The following is a 14,238-nucleotide window of genomic DNA, read 5'->3' as shown; positions in this document are numbered from 1 at the left end:
GCCTGGTGCTGACTGGGAGTCATTTCCATCTATCAAAACAAGAGAGATTTCTTGGGAGGTTCTGTGTACACATATTAATCATCTTCTGGTCCATATATTTGCTGCAGCCATGTGCTAAAATTCACTTTAAAGCCTCCATTGATTAAAAAATATCACAGCTATTTCTCAGAAATATGTTTTTCTGTAAAGACAAACTTGGTCTGCTTCACAAAGTTTAACAGAGCCTCTGCATTTATAAGGACATTAAACCATCATTGTGCAGAAGCTGACAGAGCAAAATTTCTTTGCAAACCAGCTTTAAGTTTTAGTGCGTTTAGAACAGGCTTTAGAAGACATTTCTATAGCAGAATACAGGACTTGAGATCCAAAGGTTCAGATTATCTGCTCTTGCCTGTGCAGGAACACATTTTTAATCTCTCTGAATATTAAGCCTAGACATTTTTGTATCTACTCTCTCTCCTTGTGCAAGCAGATAATCTTGGTAGAATTACAGCAATAACTTTAAGCAGTGCCACAGCATGAGCCTTGCCATTATCACCCACAGCTCTGTCACATTGTGGGAATTGTCTGTAACCCAACAATGAAAAGACATTAATACTGCATCACTACGTATATACTTCATACTTTTTACAGACATTTTTATGATTCATTTGCTGGGTTGTTCGGGTGCAGCAATATTCTGGTGTCCTCTCAATTGCATGGCAATTCATGGAGAAGCAAAGTTAAAGGGTGTTATTTTCCATGGTCATTTTGGGGCCAATGATACAACAACGTGACCAGAGCACTAAGGCAAAGGGTTTCTGCCATAGCAAGGATATCACCTGTGCATTCCACAGCGCTGGCCAGCACAGGCAGCCTCGGGCTGCTCCCACAGGGCCTGTCCCTGCCCTGGGAGCAGGTGCAGGTGAGAGGTGCTGCAGTGACCAAGGCAGGCTGCAGGACACAGCATGGTGTGGTTACAGCAGGACGTGCTCGCTGCTGCTGGAGGAACACGGGTGACACGGAGGGATCCCCGTCCCTGGGTCAGTGCTGCTGCTGTGTCCTCTGCACTGTGCTCAGGAGGGACAGACACCCAAATCGTACTCTGTTCTCAAACAGCAGTGACTTCAAAGGACAGAAAATGGACCCCAGTACTCCAGATGTCTCTAAAAAATGGAAATAGAGCATAATGCAGTATAATTAACCTCTGCTGTTTTATCCCTAAATAACTCAAGTTTTGTCCTTAGTACTTTTGTAGGCTTTCTTTTCGTGAAAAGGAAATTAATTTTGAAGTCCCAAGTAAACTATTTTTGAAAGGTGGATCATGGTTTTGCACCCGAAGAACCCATAGCTCCATCTTAGAATCACATAAATATTTTAAATGAACATATCCAGGTTCTCTGAGAAGCGCTGACCATCTGTCAGGAATAAGGAGAAATCCCTCCAGATCTGGTTTTGGACAGGAGGCTGTGTTAACCACCTGCCTGTACATATGTCTATAGGGACATTTGGGACCAGTTCACTGTGACCTCTGTGTTCATTTAGATTTATTTTAACAGGCAATATGTTATGTTAAAACAAAACTGTCCCTGTGGCATCACCCATCAAGGGGAGTATCTGCAGCATAAAGAGCAGGCCTTCCTGGGGGGAAACACACAATTCTCTTCAAAGGTGTCAATATTCTTGAGGTTTTATTCAAATCAGAGCTGGAATGTTCTCTGGGTAAAAGTTGGGTGCAATTAAAAAGGGCATGTTCATTGGAAGGATTAAAATAGGATTTGGATGTGAAGTTAAATCAAGACTGACATAGGAAAAGCCCCACAAATTACTATATTCTGCTGATTTCTGGTAGGAAATAGAGGAATCTCCTGGGTTTAAGATACAGATTTTAAGAGGTAAGAAACTTTATATGAAGAAAGAGATTTCATGAGGTTCTGGTGACAGCTAAACGAGATTTGTAGGACATTTTGGCTCTCCTTTCTGTAAGCCTCCAAAATGTTTCCAGGCACATTTTTTATCAGACTGATAATAAGAATTACACCATCAAGCTAGGGTAAAAGATTTATATTTCAACCACACAGCTTCCCTGGTCAGGGTACATTTACGAGCTGATAGCAAACCCATAATAAAGAAATAACTTCCTATTAAAATTATAAAAAAGTGCTACACAATGTCATTGTAAATATAAAGATGTTCTTAGACTTTCCACTACTCTATTAATTTCAGTATTAATTCTAATACTGATAATATTAGTACCATTAAGTATTTCATAATAAAAACACTAAGAAACATGATGAGAATTTTTATAAATACTTATATCGATGTTATAAATATGGATAGCACCAGAAACATAAAAATAACATTTAAATTAAACATTTTTGTGTTTAATAGATCATGTGAAATGCATTGAGCATGAGTAGTTTCTATGGAGTCATTTGGAGTCATCAAACTTTGATGTTTTCCCTTTTTTTAACACAAACAAAAACCCCAGCAAAAATAAGAAAACTACTTATCATTTGTCACTGATTTCTAAAGTATTGATGGTAATTATATCTGTAAAACAGTTTGTCTTTTTATTTGAAAATTTCAAAACCTTGGCCCCTTTTTAGTGTGTGCCTTTGTAGTTTTCCACTTGGAAACATTTTACTTTAGAAATGGTCTATCTTTATTTTTAACTGCCTGCAAGAGAGGAAAAGTAAAAATGGTTCACATCAGAGGTAAAAGTTTTAACCACAATGACATTTGCAGAAAAAGAGGACTGAAATATTATTATACAAAAAAACCAAAAAAACCCCAAAACCAAAAACAAACAAACAAAAAAACAAAACCAAGCCAAAAAAACCCCACAAACAACAAACCAATACTCTGAAACAGTTTAATTAATTACTCTCCTATGATAGAAAATTCAAACAATTCCACAAAATCTGTCAGTTCTCCAAACCTGAGCTGTGAAAGTATCAGTATTAGGGAGCTTTTTTCCTAATGTCAAACCTAAAACATCTTGACAGCAGTTGAAGCCTGCTTTTTCTTCTCCTACACAAAAGTTGTTGCAGAAAAAAAAAGGTTTTTTCTTTTTCTTTTAGTCTACATTTTATATGTTGCAGGCTCACTTTTGGCTTCTCAGAATTAAACACCACTAGAAGGTTGGACTATCAGATACTCCTCTTTCTGTTGAAAATGAAATCTGTCCTGTTGTCAGAGCACAGAGACAGCTTCACACCGTATGAAACCTCCCTGAGGATGAAGACAGCAGGGCTGATGCTGCTTTGTCTTTTCCTGTTGTTACTGTTAGGAGAATTAAAAGCAAAAAAGAGATGGGAAAGAACTGACTAGAAGAGTAACCTTGTGAGGAGAAAATAATCTTTGGACGTTTCTCACCCAGTTGTTATTAAGAATGTATGTGCTAAGCATATATGGTCTCTTTTTCTGCAAATCTCATTTATATAAGCTTGAACCCTGCAGTCAGACTTCTTGTGTTATCATATGCAAGAGAAGGACATGGCCATCATCCAGACTAGCAGTGTGAAAAAGCTGCAATAATTGTCATGTGTAAGCAAAGCTGGTAGTAGAGCACAAAACAACTAAACTATTCCTTGCTGGCTTTTCTCTATAGCTTTGTGTCTTACAATACCCCTTTTTATGTCGATATATGAGGAGGGTGGGGAACAGAAGCAGTGCTTTGGCCTCTTTAAGGGTCTTGGGACATGGCTGGAGGTTGTCTGAACCATTTGTTAGCTTTGATCCACTTCAGATGTCTGTGCAACACAAAGAGCGCTCAGAATGAATGAAAAGTCCCTATGTGAAAAGTAAATGTGAACCCACATCGTATGGGTTTACCTATTATACATGTAGACAGACACATAGAAACTGAATTATACAGGTGGCACTCATCTGAACAACTTTTTTGGTAATAATTAGATACTGTTTCTTATTCCTAGATTCAGTGAACTTTTTAAGTCTTTGCTTTAGACTCAACAAGAGAGCTGCAAATAATTGCAAAACAATATGTGTAGCTTCATTTGGCATATACCCTCAAGATACCTGAAATTGTTGCTTGTTCTGTTCTCTTTGAAGTAGGAATCCTTTTTATTCTACCTAGTTCTGTAGCCTTGTGGTTCCTACTGACTATTTAAACATGAAAGCAAAGCTGTGCTATTTTGGAACTGATAAAACAGTCACCACTCAGCCTTTGAGATCTGTTGTCACTTTAAAGTCTTCATTAACAGTGGAAGAGCAACTACCTTGAAATGTCTGCCTTAGCACCAGATCCCTCCAAATTGTGCTGTGTTGGTCACATACATGCCAGACAGATGGATCTACAGCTCATCAGTCCAGTAAATACTGATTTAATGGAAAGTCATTCAATACTCCCAGTAAATTTTAGAAGAAGCTAGCAAATGCATTTTGATATGTTGGACAGGTAGTGATGAATTAGCATGCAGAAACAGCAGGCCTCAGAATCAGGAAAAGTCAGAAGCTGGTTCTAGCCGGTCAGGTTGTGGACAGTGGAAAATAATAGCACTCTGCAAATGGCTTAAACAAAATAAAATTTGGAAAATATAAATAAAAAGGTCACCAAATGACTTTCTTAAATTATGTTAATTCTGCAGCAGGAGTGATCCAGCAGTACATTTCAGTTCTACATTTAAAATGTAACAGCTTAAAACATTAGACTCTAATCCTTCCATGGGTAGACTTCTATGCTCATATGCTCATTCAGTGAATACCTAAACTGTTGAAAGGAAATGACAGGAAAGCAACATTTTTCAGATAAATAAGTTCATTTGTTTCAGAAGACTATTCAAATAGTTTGAAAAACTTAAATTCAAACTCAATGCCTTTTAGTTATATTGCCTCAAGACTGTGTAAAAGTAAGAGAAATTAAAACAATTAAAGTATCTACATTAAACCTAAGTTTTTACCAAAAGTTCTTTAAAATCTATAGCATTGTTGCTTAGCTGAAGTGCCTCTGAAAGTCTGCAAGGAGACCTGTCCCTTCTTAGCACACTTTAAGCCCTCCAGTACATAATATATTGCATAAAATATGGACTGAAAGGCAGAAATAAACAGCCTTTGCCAGGTGACTACAGGATCTGTTTGAGTCAGCACTGTTTTCTTGTTCCAAAGCAGAGTCACAAAGATAAGCTTCAATCCTCACAGTTAATTATTTTGACTGTGATGAGGAAGGTCTTTATCACTGCTAAAGTTATTCCACTTTAAAGTGGAATTAAATATTTATGAAGAAATTAATCCAAACATTTTATATCTCATGTTTGTTCCCTGGCCTACAGAGTGTCTTTGTGGAAACAGTCTGAAATTTGCCAGAGCTGAGCAGCTCCACCAGAAAACAAAACCATGAGTGTCTGCTTGCACTGTAGAGATGAGGGTAACAGGGAAGTATTTGCATGGCTGTGCTCAGATCCCTTGGCAAACTCAAGCAGGGCACAGAGCTGATGTCTCCAATCCATCCTGCAAGGTTTCTGCCTACCAGGACCATGAGAGTTGTTTCCTTAATAGGTGTGGGGGCCTGATATGACTGGGCACCCAAGCCACTCTTTCACTCCCCTCCACAAATGGGCAGGGGAGAGAAAATGTAAAAGAGGCTCCTGGGTTGAGATAAAGACAGGGAGATATCCCTCAGCAGTTACAGGGAGAGATTACTCAGCTGTTTGATCAGGAGATCCCAGGCAAAACAGACTCTGCTTGGGGAAATTAGTTTAATTTATTGTCAATAGAATCCAAGGAGGATCAGAAGAAATAAAATCTTAAAACACCTTCCCATCCTTCCCTTCTTCCCAGGCCTAATTTTGCTCCCTATTTCTCTGCTTCATCCCCAGCAGCAGCACAGGGGGATGGGGAATGGGGGCTGTCATGTCAACTCATCACACATTGTCCCTGTCACTCCTTCCTTCTCAGAGGGGACAATCTTCACCCTCTTCCCCTGCTCCAGCACAGGGTCCCACCCCTGGGAGACAGTCCTCCCTGCACTGCTCCAGCACAGATCCCCCACGGGGTCACAGGTCCTGCCACCAAACCTGCTCCAGCCTGGGCTCCTCTCCTGTGAGCCCACAGGTACTGCCAGGAGCCTGCTCCAGGGTGGGCTCCCCACAGGGCCACAGCCTCCTCTGAGTGTCCTTCCCTGGCATCAGTGTCCTCCAGGGGCTGCAGGTGGATCTCTGCATGCCCATGGACTCAGGGGTTGCAGGGTCACAGCTGCCTCACCATGGGCACCAGGGGCTGCAGGGGAATCCCAGCTCCACTGCCTGCATCACCTCTTCTCACTCCTTTTGTACTTCAGGGCTCTTTCACACATCCACACTCCTCTTTCCAGCTGTTGTGCAGCAGTTTCCCCCCCTTTAAACCTGTTATCCCAGAGGCACCACCACCACCATCACTGGTGGGCTCGACCTTGGCCAGCACCAGGTCTGTCTCGGAACCAGAGGGCATTGTCTTAAATAGACATGGGAGAACCTTCTGGAATCTTCTCACAGCAGGTACCTCTGTAGCCCCTCTGTGACTAAGACCTTGCCACTCCAATCCAGTCCAATGCATTAAATAGGCCCCAGAACATTAATTTTCAAAGCCAGTGTCAAAATTTCTCTATTTCATGCAAGCATGGGATTCAGCAAGTGGGGTTTTTTTTGATAAAACAAACTTTTTAAAACTGAGAAGTTGTTTAAAGCTTAATGCCCTAGATTTATCCTTTGCCAGCAACTCTTCCTCTGGGAACAAGACAGGATTTAATTATGTCCCACCCTAGAGATTGCCATGACCTTCTAAATAGTTAATTTTCATAATTTAGTCTTAGAACATTATAATCTTTTTCTGCCAAAGGCCTGCTGATATTGCTATTGTCTACATTATTCTGGAGACATCACTAGCAGTAGGTCAACCCTGTGACTCCAGTTACAGTTGAAGGACACAGCAAACTCCCTCTCGTTTCTGGACTGCATGCATCAAACCATGGCAAATGGTAATGAATCGAGTGAAAGGACTGATTTTATATATTACAATATTTTTATACAAGTGTTCCATAATACAAGAGGGTTTTATCTAACAAGCATTAATTTACCAAAACAAATTGGACACAAGTCAGCTCTACTCTGCAGAATGCAGGCATATTTACTGAAAAAGAGACTGTTTTAACTACCTTTACATTATTTGTGTGTATTTCTGTTGTTTGAACTGCTAGTTGCAGAATATAGTCTGCACCTTTGCAGACTTGTATTTGTCTATAATATGTATTGTCTTAAAATAGGTAATAAAAGAAATCTAACCAAGCAAGCTAATTTAAAATTTCATGTTGGATATGTATTGACATGCAATTGTAAATGTTAGCAGTCCAAACTTCAGCAGGCCTGTTTGGGCACACAGAGATAAACTGGTTCTTGTGCTCACTCTTAATCTCACCTTGTGCAATGGTAAAAGCCCCATGCTGAGGATGAGCTCGGTTTGTTCACTTCCTTCAGAGTTAACAATTTCGTTTCCCTCTCACAGCAGAGGAGAAGAAAGAAAATCAACAAAAGGGAAACCTGACATGACTGTTAGAAACAGGCCTCTGAGAAATCCGAAAGATGAAGCAAGACAGAGAAAATGGAAAGCAGGGCCACATCCTCTTCACCTCTGTCTCCAGGCAGTTACTTTTACAGTTCCACCTTTGGGGAAGATTATCAGGAATTATAAGGGATGCGCAGAGAGAGGGGGAGCAACAAAACACAAACAAGTAAACAAGCAAGGAAACAACTTTAACTGAGTAAGAGAGTCAGGTTTAGATTTTTTGTTGCAAAAATTTTGGTCCATGGCTGTAATTTTTCACTGATGATACATGGATTTTAGCCCAAGCCTTAAGTTTGGGTAAAATTCAGCCCATTAAGGTATTTGCATTTTGCTTCTGAGGGAAAACTATTTAACTAAGGTTGTATTCATTTAATGAAAATGAATTATGTTTGTGAAATATATAAGTACAGTTTATAATTTTATTGTGTCTTCCCAATAAGCTGGTCTTAATACGAAAAGTTATTCACAAGAAAAATTATGCCTAACATAGTTCTCCTATCTCTTTGTAGTATATTTGTACTAAATGAGCTGCTCATCTATCAGAATGAAGTACTCAAACCCCTTAATGACCCCTGTGCAAATTTTGTGCTATCATTTGATTAAAACTCTGTGCCTCCACTTCTACAAAATAAGGATTTTTTTCTCTTTTTGCTACTTTAACATGTATTTAGGGAATAATACTTAACAACCTGTCATCTTTTTTTTTGCCCAGAGATCTAGCAGTATGAAATTAACTTACATAAAATGTTAAAACATTCATATTTTTATCAGCGCATAAAGAAATGGAAATGGAGATTCTAAATGAAGCAGGGACTGGTAAAACCTCATAACTTTAAACACATTACATATGAATTTAAACTCTTTAACTACACACACTATTTGCTTTGATAGTCCCCAAATGCATTCCCAGGATGCACAACAGAACTTTTATTTATTTCAATACTGTCATGGCATACCCTTATAGACTGAATACTGGGAACAACTGGTACCAGCAGTCAAATAGCAGTAAGTAGATTAAGATCAATTAGTATCTGTTTTATAAGACAAAGCTTTATATTGTGTTTCACATCTGCAACACAGGAGTAGAAATTAGGTAGAATTAAGATTATGGGTAGATAAGAGACCAAGATACATAAATGTACCGAAGTAAAACTTTTTGGTATAATTATTAAGCTGGTTTTGGTTAAAATTTTGATTTTCATTGAAGCATCTTCATTTCAACAAGGCTTTTTTTAGAATGCTTCCTATTTATAGAATGGATGACTTGGGTAACAGCAGCCCAAGTTCAGTGTTCACAGGATGAAATGGGAATCTGTCTGAGTCTCCCATATCCCTTAGGGCTGCTCTGCCTACAGCACTGTTGACTATTCTAACAAGAGGTTAGAGGACTTCTGCTTTAAAATAAAAATCAAAAAATTACTGTAACAAGACCATTGATCCTGATGCAAAATGAAAGCAAATTGAAAAAAAAATCTTAAACTTTTGTGCTAGGTCTGGCTGGAATGTCACAGCAGCTGATATTGTGCCATGTTCTGGATTTGTGACTGAACTCTGTTGATCACATACAAATGTTTTGGCTACTGCTGAGCAGTGTTTGTACAGCACCAAGTTCTTCTGGTTTTCACTCGGCCTCTCTACTGGGAGGGGGAAGGAGACTGGGAGGAAACACAGCCACAACTGTGGATCTGAACTGCCCAAAGGCAAATCTCATGCTCACTTGTTAAGCTGTTTAATCTTGACCCACAGATTTGCTTGTTTTTTCTCTTCCTCTGCACTCCCACCTCCCACAGAGAATGCTGGAGTAGCTCTGTGGGTGCACTGCTGCTGGCTGGGGTCAGCCCAACACACTCCTTTCCTAACAAATTCACTGAGCAGCTGAGCCAGAGATGAAATTCCACATCTATCAACTGATTAAAAAAGAAGACATAACTTTGTCACTGAGGCAGAAATGTGTTCAGTTTAATTCCTAGCTCTGTCCCAGGCTTTCTCTGTGGGCCTGGACAATCTGAACTTCTACTGGCCTTGGACAATTCACTCAACTTCCACCAACAGGAGTTTTACCAAAACTATTTTAAGGGTAGCAGCCGCAGCACTAAACCATGTATTGCTTTTGTCTTGCTCTGGAACTGTTTTCCCTCTTGTTTGTAATCAAATTAATCATTAAGAGGTTGTCTAAACTTGTAATCAAACAGCCTGTGGTTTTGTTTTACAGCAGATCCCACAAATATCAGAAAAGAAAGTGGTAATTTGATTATGCGTGCTTGAGAGGACCAATACCTACTGCAAAGGTTTTCTATGTTCTCTCTTTCTGCAAATGCTACAACTAAACAGGCTCAGCTCCAGCTTTGAAACTGTGTTTTCACTTTCAAGGCTGTTTGTTCTTTAACTGGTAATTGTACACATATAGCAGACACTAAAGACACTTTTGAATACAAAAGCTAATACGAACTTCAGGCTGTCCCCAAAAGTAATTTTTAGAGAGACAGGTAATAAAACAGACTTGTGTAGTTCATTAGCTACACCTAACCTGACTGCATACATCACTGTCAACTCTGGTAACCTTGGACAGAGAAGACAGTGTCACACTAACCAAGATTAATGAAACTACTGAATGTTAAATATAAAATAAGACCAGAGTTTTCAAAACTAAAACTTTATATTGCTGAAGTGTTAAAATGCTAATGGTTTATTTTTATGCAAATAGCTTATATGAAGCATGGGAGACTTGACAGACACTTTGAACAATTGCAGTAATAAGCAGCATCAACAGTCTCTGGCACACAAGGCTCTGGAGGAGGTGTCGTGACTCTCTGCTGCTGTTACTATCTTTGACCTTATTTTTTTTTATTCTAACTCTAAACTGAGAATCCTGCTCTCATTTTCTAGGCAGCCTCCTTTTCCTTGCTTAGAAATTAGGACTTTAAAAATAAAAACTATTTCACTGTTGTCAGTTCTTTACCTCTTCGGTTTTCTTTACCTTTTCCTTGTATTTTCTGGGTGACAGGCATAGTCTCTGATAAATCAAATACTTCAGTAATTTCTCTTAACTGCTAACAATTTTCTCTTTATTTTGATTTTATTCTTCACTGCAGTACAGGTCTTCTGAAACACAGAAAAAAATTACATTATTGGATGACACATTTTATTTATACAAAATATCATTATATTTATATAAATGAAAACTTAGATATATCTTAAAATTATGTCTTGTATAAACCCCACCACAACAATGCAAAATACTGTGATGTAAATAATAAACAGAATGTGAAAGTAAATGAAAAGGGGAGCAAAAACCACAGCATGTTTGCTTCTCTCATCCTGGCAACCATTAATTCTGATTACTTATTCAGACTTTATTTTAACATATGAATTGGGGAGAAAGGAAAATAATTCATAGTAAAATTAGACTTGAGAAAATTAAGTAAGAAGTCAGATTTTCCTGTCATGAGGCAGCTTAACATTTAAGATCTAATAAGAACATTGAAGGGGCCATCAAGGACAATGACCTGCTATTGCACGGTTCCTGACACAAAATGATTAAGTTTTTGTTTTATTTTCAATGCCCAGTTGTCTCTACCCCACTGCTTCAATGGCCACATGTCAAATCCATGCAGGAAGCTTGTTTGCTTGCTTTGCCCATGAGTTCCTGCACCGTGTGGTTCATGGAAGGGAAGCACTGATGCACTGAGCACCTGCATAGGGATTGTCCAAACGCCTGTGTAACATCTCATGTTTTCTGTTTTGTGCTTCCTAACAAGTATTGGTTTGCGGTCAGTCATTCTCAGTGAACGAGGGAAAAGCTGAGGAGCAATACACTTTTATTAAAGCAGCATTAAAAATCAGAATTATTAGAAAAGAAAACCTTGTGGTAAATAAAGCAGATCCCTTTGTTCTACAACATAAAATGATATTATCTTCATTTTTTAAAGATTAATATTTTAAATATTATATAATATAATATATTTAAACATATTATATTTAATAAATAATATACATTTAAATATATTTAAATATACATTACTATATTATATTAATTATACTATATACTATATGATAATACATATATATTTAATTATTGTATAATTAAATAAATGTTATATATAATTATATGTTAATTATATATAATATGTCTAAATATATTTAAATATGTAATATATATTTAAGTATTTATATATTTAAATATAATATAATATATTATAACTACTATATTAAGTTTTATGGTTATTTTTAATTAAGATAATTTTATTTGTTTCTTTATCAAATAGTTTCCTTATAAAATTTTCCTTACAGAAGTGCTGAACAGAAAACCTTAAGCAGCAATACTTTATGCACACCTTAATTTTAAATTAGTTTTTAAATAACTCCTAAGAAAAGAAGACAATTGGTTTTCTTACAACTAAAGTAATACAGTGTTACAATAACTTTGTGAACTCTGCAGACTGAAAAATTAGACAATCTTCAAAGTCTCCAAATGCTACAAGTTTCATGGCAAAAAATTGCTAATGTTTTTCAATAGTCCCCTATTGATTATTGACAAAAACTACTCGTCTTCCTGTGGTTCTCCATCTACTTGAGCGTGAGTATCAACTTTCTATGGCCTTAAAGGAAAATTACAGAAGGAGGGTATTATCAACTTTTTTTTTAACAAGGACTAGGAGTCTGAAAAAATGAACTGTCACAATCTCAAAAACAGTGACAAAGCACAAAAACTTAATGAAAACAACTCCAATCCTTTATCATCTTTGCACCATCTACTAGCAACTCTGTTTTCCCATGAAAATGACAGGTGTAGATTCTCCTTTGTCCTCCTTGTACTTTCCATGCATTTAGACGACTTTTCTGGGGTGTTTTGTTGTTGTTGGTTTTTTTTTAATAAGGATGTGAAAATGCCTGTCCTCAGGAGCTGGCTGTGGACAGTGAATGTCTCCTCACAGAGCCAAGCATGGAGGAGTGAAGGACCCCGTAACTGACCATAGGAGAGGAAGACGTGTGAGCATTCCCAACCCATCTTCGTAGGCTAAACCTACTTGGCACTGTTGCCAGGGAAGCTGGACAGAGTTCAGTTACATCTCCCTAGAATTCACATTGAGAAGCCCTTCATGGTGGAGAATGGCTCCAGACAGCCGAGACAAGACCGAAAACGCAGCTCAGTAGGAGAGATGAGAAAAGTATTTATCAATACATACAATTTCATATGGAGAGGAGCAACCAAAGACTGGACACAGAAACTCTTCACATTACCCCAGACCTCCTTGCATAGCCAGACTTTAGCCACTTTGAGCCAGTAAGTGGAGACCTCCCTTGTTTGCTGACAGTGCTGGCTTGCTGCAGTGAAGACTTCAAAACAGATCAAAAGGATCAAAAAATGAGCTGAGCTTGGAGGAACTGTAAAAATAAAAAGGCAGCAGAGCAGCATAAAGGCAGAGCAGCAGCATGATGAGAAGATATGTGATATCATGGGGATTACTTTAAAAAATTTAAAAAAATATTTTAAATTATTAAAAGAAAAATAAAATTCTTATTCTGTCACCTCTCTCCGTGTAGTATAAACAGAAAATAGAATGGGGTGACTGCAATCACTGCACTGGTAGTTTAACACATAGAAATAATTGAAAAAGATTGTAAATAGCATTAAAGTACAGCTGCTGAGATCTTGTATTTTCCTTCCTGGCCATCAGAGATTTGACAGCAGTTTCTGTGCAGAGCCAATAAAAGTTGAATAAGTAGGCAAGTAAAAATAAATTTACATAAATTTCCCATCAAATACCATCTCCCAAAATTTTTTTTAAAAAATTAACTTCATGCTATTCCAAAATAATAAAGTTTTAGAGGAAATAAATCTTTCAAGGGAGAACTGATAAAGCAAGTCATAGCAACTGAATGATAAACAAAAATCTAAACAAGGTAAACCAAAGGTGCTAAGCTGGATGTGGACAGTAAATGTCTCCTCCATTTACACTTCACTTTTGTAGTTTTTGTTACAGATATACCAGTGATGAGAAAGTTTTTTCTCACATAGACAACAACTTTTACCTATATGATCCCAAGACTGAGATGAATTTATTTTATCCCCTTGCACACATCCTTGAAGACAACCTCCCTTTGTCAGGCTGCAGGACAGAGCAACTGTCTCATCTGGAACCTTCACCTCCAAAATTCAGTATTTCTGTTAATTGATGTTCTTCACTTGCACTGTGCTACCAGCAGCAACCACCTATGAGTCATTTGCTAACATTACAGAATGCAACTGTGAAAAGAAAATCAATCAGTGAATAAAAGTGTAAGTCACTCATCTGTCATTTACAATTAGCCATGAGAGGCAGAAAATCCAAAGCTTTTTGTCCTTTGTACTAGCTCTGGTTAAAATTAAGCATGCCCAAATCATCCTACTTGCAGCAAGAACAGAGAAAGCTACTTTTGATGGACTAGAAATGCTAAAAGCAAAAAAGACTGTTTACAGGCAGTGTTATAATAGCAGCATTTGCAAAAGGAGAAACTGAATACTTATTTTGTGGATGTCGATGGTCTGTGGGCATTGCTCCCTCTAGTGTAAAACACAGAAAATCACAACAAAGGTTGCCCAAAAGTCAGAGGCACGTACCTTTTTAAAAAAACCACTATTCTCCAGTCACATTTCTCCCCTAAATATGTGTAACATGATTGCTCATATTTTGATACAAAAAGACATTTCCACATTTCATT

Source organism: Prinia subflava, chromosome 4 (genome assembly GCF_021018805.1).
Source record: "Prinia subflava isolate CZ2003 ecotype Zambia chromosome 4, Cam_Psub_1.2, whole genome shotgun sequence".
NCBI classification, from domain to species: domain Eukaryota; kingdom Metazoa; phylum Chordata; class Aves; order Passeriformes; family Cisticolidae; genus Prinia; species Prinia subflava.
This window is presented reverse-complemented; position numbering follows the sequence as displayed.